The sequence below is a fragment of the Colius striatus genome, chromosome 1 (genome assembly GCF_028858725.1).
Source record: "Colius striatus isolate bColStr4 chromosome 1, bColStr4.1.hap1, whole genome shotgun sequence".
Taxonomy (NCBI): domain Eukaryota; kingdom Metazoa; phylum Chordata; class Aves; order Coliiformes; family Coliidae; genus Colius; species Colius striatus.
Genome location: NC_084759.1, coordinates 111,177,090 through 111,189,342, shown reverse-complemented (window position 1 = coordinate 111,189,342; position 12,253 = coordinate 111,177,090).

The window sequence follows — 12,253 nt, the reverse complement described above, 5'->3', positions numbered from 1 at the left end:
CTCAGAGAGTTAACATTGACACAATAAATCAACACACACGTGTACACTGATCTACAACAAGGATATCTTCAAACTACTGCCAGTATCACAAGACAGCAGCAAGCCATTCAGTCTTTTGAGATTATTATTCTTATTAATGATAATGATAATGAGGTTAATAATTTGTAGTGAAGACAGAAAAAATGATAAGTAGATGAATACATTTAAACCACAATTTACATTCACCTTCTTCTTCAGCATGTGCTATGGCAATCTTTCAGTGCTTCTTGTCAAACATCAAGCTTTCCCTCTTAATATCTTCTGGAAACTAAAATTTTTCTGCCTATCATTCTTAGAAACCTCTTCAGGAAGAAATTTTCTCCAAAGTGTCTCAGCAACAGCTTTAAAATTCAAACCTCAAATTGTACTTCAATTTAACATTATAGTAGAAAAAATATGAACAATGCAGTAAGCTATAGTGTTTGGCATTGCACATAGTTGCACCTGTGCTACCTGCCCTGGGTGCTGTAAAGATCAGGAATTAATCAGGAGGATTTTTACAAAAATAGTTTTAAAAAGATATCTATCCTAGCTACTTTGAGATTTAAAATATACATAACCCTACAGGGCAGAGATGCCCAGGTACTGGCAGAAGACGCAGGAATGGGCTCAGTGAGGAGAGGCTGAGGCTGCCCTATGAGACACAGACAGTTCCAGATGGCTCCAACCCATCCACAGCAGGGTACAGCTGAGCCCCAGAGCCACCACAGTGGCACCTGGGGAAAGCCTGCTAAGTCATCTGGTTTAGGCCCATTTAAGAACAAAGGACCATGATCAGGTACCAAGGGCCTTTGGAACACCCTAAGGACCGGTATGTCACTTACGGCAAAACAGGCAGGACTACTCAAATTGGGTAAGAAAAAAACCATGAATTTAATCCACCACCATCAAAAAACATAAAACCCCCAAAACGTAACAAACATAAAACAACACAGAGTGGTACAATAATGAAGAGCACAAACAGTCCTTTCCCAAGACGCTTCCTCTGGTTTGTATTTGAAGATAAAAGACAGCAAACCTCCTCTCTCCACCTGCTGTGGCAATTTCGTACAGAATGACCATAACTGCACGGTAGTGCCTGCACACATTAAACTCTTTCCAAACCTATCATACCCATTAGAACTCGTCGCGGATCCCTGTAGAGTATCATATAGCTTCAGATTCCTCATTGGGCTTAAACAGGATTTAGGTACTGAACTTATCAGATGGAACTGATTACAGCCATAAAAAATGTGTAGATTTTTTGAAAACTCTCATTAAACAGAACTTCTAATGAATTGAGGCTGACTTCTAGTTCATCAACGTATTACCAGAGGCTTTCAGGATTCAAAGCTTCGATTTAGAAGTTTCCATTTTGTCAAATTGCACAACTAGATCTTAAGCTAAGTCCATGTGTGGTACAAAGGGAAACCTAGCAGTGGAGTCATTTATTCCCTGATGGCTACATTACTCAAAGTATTAAAGTCATCAACAATGACAAGTACTCAACTGCTAATGTATCCCCCCAGTGTTTCTGTTTCTTTTAATGAGATGCTCAAGAAATCTATTGCAATAATTCCCATGTTCTTCTTCATCATGCAGTGATATATGTGTCCTCTGTGACAATGATGATGTATCTTGTTAGATTGATACATTTTACACTTTGGAGACATTCTGTAGTGAATTAGAATATGTATTTTAAACAACTGAGCAAGGCTTAGGCTTATAAATAAATTTTGTTTAGATTTAGATTTATAGTGGGACTTCAAAGTTTATTTGATATGTAATAGGCTATTCTTCAAAGATCATAGGAAAAAATGGAGGATTTTCTAAGGATTGGAAGTACTTTGGCCTCAGCTGTGGTTTTGTTCTATTCCCTGCACATACTTTGACTTAAAAAAGATCTGTGTCCAGTAAAACAAAGGGAGATCGCAATCAGTCATACAGGACCTTTTCCTATCGTTTCACCTCAAATTTGTTGAAAATACATACTGCTTAGCTTATCAGAAGTGTGACACTGTTCTTGAACATAATAAAGAAAGATGAACATCTGTCCAGCTATATAGCTGATGGAAGTATCAACTAAACAGAAAAATAGTTTTGATTGTTTAACAAAGTTTTGGTTAGATTAAAATATTAACATGAAGAACATATCTGCTCTTAAGAAAATAGCCTAGAGGCTTCACAAATGCAACAGTAAGTAAAGGGTCTAAAACCAACCATACTCTTCACTATATTCACCACAAAGTCTGAATCATCTGGAAAAGGAAAGAAACTTTGCTTTTAACCTGTCTTCTTACACTTTTTTCAGCTGTACTCTGAAAATGAATTCTATTCCCTGATGTGAATTTCCCTTGCCCATCCAACATTTCACATCTACATAATTTAATCTATAAACTAATGGACTCCTAATTTTCTGGAGTAGTCAACCACACAAAACACTAATGTAGGTCATTAAAAGAAGCAGAAAATCTAAACAAAGACATAATAATTAATTCTGTGCAACAACTCTACCACAAACATATGAAAAAATATTTATAGCATTGTTTTACCAAGCAGGGTGTAATTTAAATAGCTAATTCTTCCACCAGTCTATTTTATGACTGTCATAGCTTTAATGTTTTAAAGAAAATGTTTCTAAATCTGTCTGCCCAATTTCAATTTTTTTTAGTTCTCTTTCTCTTACCCAAAATTTAGACACATTATTCAATCAGTCATTTAGCCTTGCTTCATTCCTGCTTAGTATCTCTGAAGTTAGTTCTTGTTGGTGCTTTCTTTATCTTCTGAGAAAGAATTTCATTATAATATTCTGTGCTGCTAAGGAGTTGAGATAGGGAGACTTCATTTAGACATAGTAACAAATTTTACAGGAAAAAATAAGAATTCCTTTATAGCATTTCAGTCCACTCTTTGCTCGAGTGTCATTCCTAAAAGCAAATTTAGCAATGATTTTGCACTCTGTGCAAAAATAATAACTTATAGATTATCCATCTTGGAGATAACAGTATACACAAGATGATGAATTTTAAGATATTAGTCTCCATGTTGAATTGTAATTAACCCATGTTTCCAATTCTTTCAATATCCAAAGTTAGGAAAATTTACCTTCAATACAAAACACTTTCAGAACTGTGCTCTAGATCTGCATACTGAAAAATTATTTATATTTGGTAACTGTTCCAAATTCACTGACAATGTTACCATTCTTGGAAATTTGTCCAAGAAAACATAAAGAATTGAACTGTGAAAATTATTTATGAGAAAATCATGTCTTGAAAAGCTCTGTGAATCATTGTCTACTGATTATCACTGATTAGCAGTTCTGCAAATGGACAAAAAGGTTGGCTGTTCTCAAGACATTTTTAATCTGAGCTTTGATTTAGGTCATGAATTTGTACAGTTAGTATAACTGAAGTGGAGGATCATTACAGAAAAACTGATATTAACAACCCCCTGTAGAACTTGACACAGCTGAAGTAAGAGGAAAAAAGTTCTCATTGCCTTTCCTCCGGTAACAAGCCTCATCTATACATTTTGACAACAGATCTGAGTTGTCTCGTGCTTAATGGATGTTTGAGTCTGTGTATTTCTGCATGGAAAATAACTTTCTCATATAATTAAAATCTTTTGGATTTCAAAGAGAAGTCAGACCAGAAAGTCAAAATATTTCTAAGCCAAAAAAGTATTTTAAATGCATTGGAATATTTATCCACTCTTAGCAAACAATACAAGCTCAAAAAAATCCCCCTGCTTAGCCTATGTCAGAGAAACAGAAATGAAGAAAAAATAGAAAATACTATATTTCCTTTAGAAAATGTCCCCACAAAAAGTCAAAAATTTTATATGAGAAAATCTGTCGGAAGGCATTCCAATAGCAAACTACATTTTTTTTTTTTTGGTTAGACAGTGGAGTTTTCTCAACTTTGCTAAAAAGTTGCCTTTTGTTTTTCAAGGTATGTACTTTGGCCAACACAAGAAGTACTAAGCAAAACCAAAAGATTTCTCACACTGGCTAGTCTCTCTGGTCTTCGTGTCATGAATTTCTGATCCTTGGCTGCATTCATGGCAGGGTGACAAGCAGAAATAGCACCACCACGGTCAGAACAGGCACTGTGGTGGACAGTCAGGGATAACAGAAAGGGAATGAGTCTTTATTTCAGGAAAGACATTGCCACTGTTTTGATAACACTATTGATTGTCTTTAAGTATCTGTGTGTATTTCTGTATGTTTCAGCAGATATCACCTAGACTCTAAAAGTACAAAAATATCTCTTTCTGAAAAAAAAAACAACCCCATAACACAGGTGAGTTACACAGCTGCACACTAATGTCCACGTCTTAAATCTATATTAAGCAAAAGATTTGATCTTCTCAATGTATTCTTGTAGGATTTCCAAAAAAACATCATTTCCAAACTACTGCGAAAAAGAAGGAATATGCTGAAATGAAAAATAAAAGTGTCTCCTGCTCCATTCAGTGTCCTTTTACTCATCTCCTTGCTTAAAGTTCTTACAGTGACTGTTAATTAATTGCTGTGATTGAGGTCAAGTTTGAAGATGATATGAGGTTAATTTTAGACTCTCTTGAGTGCAGACTAAGAAACTCATTACTGTTACTGATGCTTGAGTGTCAAGTTAGGTAGACCTATAATATCTCAGCGTCTCAATGATATTGACCTTTCTGTAAAGAAGTACTGCCTTGGCCTGTGTCATGGAGGTCTGCTCCTAGCACCTTTTTAATTTCTTTGATTCTGTTGCCAGATTATAAATTACAAGTGAGAGCTCAGGGTTTCTAATTAGTCTGATGTTCTCCAAGGAGGCTAGCAGATATAATGTAGCAACACATGTAACTAACCACCTCCAAAAGTGCTTTTAACAGAAAACCAATTAAAAAGAAAATGAAAAACAGGAAAATTGCTCTGTCCTTACTCCATTCTCAGTATCATCTGGTTTACTGGGAATCACATGATTAGTCTGATTGTTGACAGGCAAGAATATCAGTGATAGCAAGATAAGTTTATACTTGGAGAGTTTATGATAAGGAAAGTTGATACTTATAATCTGTGCTTGTATTATAAACATTTAATAGCAAGTCTGAAATGGTTACACACTACCCTACATCCACTGTATAAAAAGTGAAAACCAGTAAGAACAACTTCTGGCATTTTCTTTAACAGAGTTAGAAAGCAAAGCAAAAGTATGCAGGGCATTGGTCAGTGACTAAAGCTTGTCCATTTCTCTTGAAAATCAGCCCTTTCCTAAACTGTACTTATTAAAATAGATATTTGTCTTCCTCTAGTGGAAAAAGAGGAATGTTTTGAATTATAGAGGAGGGAAGCCAAAAGTGCTTGGGAAATGAAAGACCCATACAGTCTGAGTAGTTGTATTGCTACCTACAGTAGTCCAGCGTGTGAATGTGGTTTGCATTGATGTGTATGACCCACCTTTAAATTAACTAGCTTGGCTAGCAACAGGGATCTGCCACTGTTGAGCTCAGTAGAAACTCCCCAGGTGTGGGAAACTATTCATCTGCCTTCAGCTAAGCTCCACAGTACTACAATTACACCACTGTGTAATACAGTGTCTCATAATAAAGTTCTTTTGCATATATTGATATAATCAACAGTAATACTGATAGCTGTAGAGCAGGTAAACCCTAAACCAATTTTTAAATTGGACGTAGGTAGTTAAATCTATTAGGTCCTTTAGGCACTGTTTTTGTCTGGCTTAAAAGTATTTCAAAAACACAGGCCTTAGTCTCTCTTGTCTGAAAACCTATGTGGCCATATAGAGAGATATATAAAGTGCTTTGAAAAACCAGTTCTAAAAGAAAATAAATGATGACAATGCAAACTGCAGTTTATACTCTGTTTGTGACAGATATTTCAACATAGTGCATTTGTGGGTCAAGTCCCCTGTGGCCTGTGTTAAGAGGTATATCTTTTGACATGAATTTTCAGTGAGAAATCAAGCCACTAGTCCCTAAAGTGTCAGTGACATTCTCTCTTTAACCTCTATTTTGTTTCTGCTTGATTTTGTCAGAATTCAATGTTATACATGCAGCCTCATGGTATTTTCCCAGAAAGTCGTCTGAAACAACAGAACTTTAATCCCATTCAATTCCTGTAGGTAGGCTCAGCAAAGAACCAAAAAAACATATGCTCAACATAGAGTGTTTTATTCTCACTGAAAAGACTTCATACGCTAGCAGTATAACACAACTTAAAAAAATCCTCGAAAAAAATTGTTAAATAGGTGACTGATTTAGATATATAGACTCCAGTCATAAATAACATAGTATTAGGAAATAATTCAAATTCTGCATTCTGCCATAGTGTCTTTAACACTAGCCTATGCACACAGAATGATTCCTAATCTGATCAGAGTACAAACATTCAAGAGTGAAACTAAGCTTGATTCCAGAAAGACTGGGTGGCAGATTTTTAACATAAAATATTCCAAACTTCTCCAGATTTTTTTTGTTTGGCCACAGTTCTACAATTTTTCCAGAGGCTATTTTGGAAATGATGTAAATTAAAGATTTCAGTAGTGCTTATATACTGTCTTCTTCCCATATGATGCTTTGCTTAGAGAAGCTTGTCTTAAGGTTATGAATGCCAGGACCAGAGCTGTCTGAGGCTCATGGCTTTTAAATTGATCTCTATGATGCACCAGGACATTTAGTTTAGAAGTTACTGCAATTATATTTTTATTGAGAAGTATAGGTTTGATGAGTGGAAAGCAATTCACACAAGTTCTGAAATACTGTATTGAAAGCTCTTGTAAGAAAATATAAATTTTAATGTACACACTTGTATACATAGAACTACATGACATAACCAACAAAAGCATCAATGAATAAACAAGTGTAGCTCAGTTTGGAATATCTTGTCTTTACTAAGCTTATATTACACCTTGATGATTAGGTTTCTTAGCAACATTTACATTAGCTACAAACAAATAATTCAAATGTTTATAAAATATCAAAATAAAATGGAACTATTTTTGAAACCCTAATTACTGTTCATGTTCTCTTGTCTTAAAATGCAATCTATTTAGACATATAACTACATATTAGAGGAACTCTACATTTTTCCCTTTCAAATATGCATGTAATGAGAAAATATAAAGAACTTTTGAGAAGGAGGAGAGAAAAAGGAAAGAAAGGAAAGAAAGAAAGGAAAGGAAGACCATCCTAAATCAGAGCTTCAGCATCACTAAGACTTTTATTTCACTACATGATTTCACTGAATGAATAAATGGGTTTCTGGATGCCTGTGACAATTCCTGGAGAAAAAAAATATTCTTGAGAAAGTCCTCCTCTCTACTTAGGATTTTTTCCTAAAGGGATACATTTGTTTGTTGTGCAGAACAAAAAAAGCTTCTGTTGTTTTTGGGTGATTTTTTCAAGAAAAGATTGCCTTAAATAGGCTTCAAATGTATAACTTTGTATTTTAATCAAAACTTTTTTTTTTTTTAAATATTTCTCTGCCTTAATGAGGACTCACATTACAGGGGACTCAAACTCAACTCCCTTACTAAGGGGTAAATCAACTTGGTACCTCAGGCTATTGCTTTAGTTATATCTAAAATACACTGGTGGAAAAAAGACAATCTAATACTACTAATAGTAAAAGAAGAAAATTAAAATTAAACTGATTCTGGCAATCCGACTTGCACCAGCAACACATTCACAATATAATGACTCTTGTTTAAAAAGAACTGATTCTTACATAACCAGATAAAGGAGAGGTTTTTTTATGATTAATATAGAAGTAGTTATCCACTCTATTAAAGTTCCAGTATCTTGTTTGTTGATATAGTCCCTACATAACTGCAGTGGAAACAGCAAAAGGGATTTGCCATAAAAAAAAAATCAAAATATAGAGAGAAGATCCAATATTTATAAACCAAAATGATTTAAAGTGCCCCTACCCCAACATATGTTATCTGTCTCCCCAGAAATCTCAAGCAAGTTGTTGATTTGGAATGCAACAAAATAGTGCAAAGGTACTCTCTTAACGCTGTTTAAAACCAATTACAGACAAACTACCACATCAGTGCACCATCATCCCTCAACCTATTCATTTATTAACGCCTTCACCATTACAGGCAGGACAAAGAACTTCATAGCTTTACTTCTATTGTGTGGCAGACAATATTTCTTTGGGAGTTAATCCATTAGGACATTGCTTCCCTACTCCCAGTGCTGCTTTTCTTCTCTGCCTACTCAAGATCTATTCTGCTGACTGGTTTTGCATTTGTCATGTGGTTAAGAGCAGCTGTGTGGCTTTGTATGCCAATTCCTTGATTGCTTTTAAAACCCACATGTTATTGCAGTTCATCAAGGACTTTTGGAGTGTGCTAACTGATAAACACTGAATGTACTCCTGCTCCAGAAGGTGATATAGGGGCCTGAACAAACTCATCTTCTAGTCAGTTTAGACAACTCAAGTGGGGGATATCTGATCCACAAAACCAGACAAAATTTACTCTAGTAAATCTTCCTAACTACATAAAGAGTTTTATGGGTCTCAGTATATACTGTGTTAATCTACTGACTTTCCCCTACTGCATTAAATTCGCTGTTAACATGGATACGGCCATTATAGCACTGGATTCCTACTGGAAATCTTTTAAAGGAATCAAGGTCCACTTTCTCTTGATAGTTTCCCTAGAGTTATAGGGATAAACTTTATATTACATAGAAATAGCAGAAGTATCTTTTGGTTTTACTGCCCTGCAACATTGTGGTATACATGTAGGCAAGCTCTTGTTAATGCATGTTTAGGGCCTCATTACACAACGTCTATTGGCAAAAGCAATCCTTATCCCTGTGAGTATTGGGGAGGTCACACAGATGACTTGCCTGAATGAGCATCATTTACATAAGTTAAATGACTTGAGTTTGCTATAACTAGTATTCATGAAGATTATCTTTTTATTTAATTACTTTTTAAAATGTTAATTAACGTCAATATGTAAAGTCACTAGAGAAAGAAAAATTCTCCTCCAAGCAGCTTTACAGTCAGAACAACCAATCTGGATCCCATTGGTTTTCATTTCAAAAGTGATTATTGTGCAGCTTTACTGCAAATTGTTACTTTGCAATAATAAGGCTGAACATTTGCACTTCTTTTGAAGTGTAGTTGTGAAAATAGATCTGGAGAGAGACTGTTCACAGCAGCTCAGTTCTTCTTTTTGCTCACCATTTTGAACAGGTAGCTGAAATTAAATGAGACTGCACGTGTGAAACACTGAGGAATGGGAATGAACGAATAGAAAGCTCAATACCATCAGTCAAAATTTGCTGAGATGTATGTATAACTGCACAGCAGCTATGCTATCCATGAAGGCAGGGTAGCAATAACAGTTGTGCCTCTGGTTAGTAGCTTGGCCTTCAGCCTTGCCACCACCCCACTACCTGGCTTGATGCCCAGCTACCACTGCATCAATAGGCAAATTTCCGTCCTCAAGCAGAGACACACCAGCCATCTCAAGGAAGCCTTAGATTGTGCTGTTTAACACATAAGTACTTCTTGTGACAGTGTTATAAGTTGTATCTTTGCAAGCACACTCTCCAGATATCCCTCAGCTTCAGCCAAGCCTCCTCTATGGAAATGGGAGAGCACTCAAACTCTACCATGTGAGGCTGCCTCCCATTTCTAATAACTAAGCAGAACAAGGCAAGGCTGTGTATTCACTAATTCTTCCTTGACATCTGTCTTTCCTGTGACTTATACACCTATTTCTGACAACAAAATGTTGCATTCATTGAACATATTTTAATATTGAATTTAAACCCATACATAAAACTGTCCCTTCAGGATTCAGATGTAAGATCCAACCTGAAGAAAAACCATCAGTTTTATAGAATATGAATTTGGATCTTGTACACTTACCAATTCACTATTACAAGTTTTTCCAGGAGAAATCACATGCATCCAAGCTCTAATTCTGCAGCTGATTCACAGCAACTACACAGCACTCCTCTGGATTTAGCATTGCCCGCCCTCCCTGTGACATTCTCATGTTGAAGACACAGTAAGATGACAGTCCAAAATATGGCTTTGACCTTTTCTTCATTTTTAGCTTCAATGCCATAATCTCCTATAGTAAAACGAGCCACCTTACTTATTTTTCACTGGAAAAAGTCAGAAAGCTGACTGCAGGTGTGATTATTTTTTCTTGTAAAAATAGCCCATTCCCAGTCAAGATCTTTAACTGTGGTACTTTCTCTGTTGCTGATAGGTGATGAGATTGAATTGGTGCTACTACCAAAATGATTAGCCCTTAACCTACTCTCTACCACAGGGCTCATTCTTCTGGCTGCAAACCAAAAAAAACTATCCTGTCCTGGATCTTACTGGATAGACATCCCTGCCCGAGATCAACTGCTGCTCTAAAAAAATTTGAAATGTGGAGTTGAGAGGATCTGAATTTTACAAGGTATGACAATAAAAAGACTCTTTTGGTAACACATTAAATTGGTCTTATTACCTGCTTCTGTTAAGGACACTTCAGTACTTCATACATAAATGATTTGGTATTTTTTGTGAACTATTCTGTGAACTATATTTGTTAATATATGTACATAATGACTTTTTTTAGACAAGACAATATGAAACCAAAGAAATCACCTGAAATAGAAAAGTCTACATCTCAAACATGAAAGACTATGAAACTATTTTTACGTGTATATAATTTGGTAGAAACTCCAAAGGGCTGTGCTCCAACATAACTAAGGTCTAGCTGGGGATGTAGGGCACTGAAAATTGCAACAAAAATAGCAGAAGTTTAAGGATAAGAATAGCAATATCTACTGGCCCAAATCCAATCATGCAGAAGTATAACATAAGGACAATCCTACCATGTGAGACTTTCTTCTAGCAGTCAGTAATCAGAGTCTAAGAATATATCTGCTTGCCACAGGTTGCCCAGAGAGGCTGTGGAGTTGCTCACAGAAGCCTTGTGGACATAGTCTAAGGCAATCAGCTCTAAGTGGCCCTGCTTGTGAATCAGATGACCTCCTGAGATATCTTCCAACCTCAACCATTCAGTGAAATATGTAGAAGGTGGAGGCCTTAGTTTTGAAATATACATATATGCAGATTACTTACTAATAGCTGGTAATACAATTACATCCACTGAATTTAAGATTTTCAGTCTTCTTAGTAAAGTTCATTTTTTTAAGCTGTTGAATTTTTTTAAACAGAAATTCAAGACAAGAATATACAGTGACATGAAGTAATAGAGTACCCTGGGTTCAGAATTAAAAATATATAGAGGGTGGTGGTGAAAACTGGATGTAGAAAAAACCTCAGAATTTTAGCACATTTGATAATTGCTGCCGAACTGTAGTAGTCTGCCTTCAGCAGAGTCAGTGACAGTAGTCACCCAGCTATGATAATACCTTTCCATCAATTGAGAAGCAAAGGTTACAGAAAGCAGGTGTTCTCACTGCATTAAAAGGACTTAAATTAAAAAGAACTAACCTCAACTGTACTAGAAAATACAGGTAATTTTGAGCATGATTTTCTATCAGTACAGCACAGTCATTCACTCTGATTTTTGGATCCATCACTAAAACTGTACTAATTTCAGAGTGTTGTAAAATGGCTACCATAGTATGTTTTATATTTAGCTACTGATAAATCTTTCCAAAAGGAAAGGGCTCATAATCAAGACTGTGAAAAGACAAAAGTATTTCCTCAAAACTATGATATTTAGTGAGATGTAGGGAATGTGATTGCTAATAAGAATTTTTTTTCTAAAGAACTTGTATATTCTCTTGAATTGTTTTACTATATTGCCTTTATAATTCCAGAAATATCTTCTTTGATGTTGGCTTAAACCAGTGGGTAGAAAGAGACAGTTTTAATGCTGCTGTATTAAATACTGTTGTGATGTACATTTCTCCTTGGATATTTTTTTGGTCAGCTCTCCATTATGTTCCTTCTAGAGTACAAAGAGTTCACTGATGGATGACAAAAACAATTAGAGGCATAAGAAATCTTCCCCCATATCAAATGAGCATGCTAAGATTGAGATGTTTATAGATGAGAAAATTAAGAGAGAACACACTAGAATTTTACAGAGTAATGAATGTTATAAAAAGACAAATGGAGTGGAGATACTCTGTTTCATAATGGAGATACTCATATCTCATAAGAGAGGAAGAATAGTTACCTCAATAGCACTGCAAGGTAAAGAACTGGACAAAGGATTACTTTTTT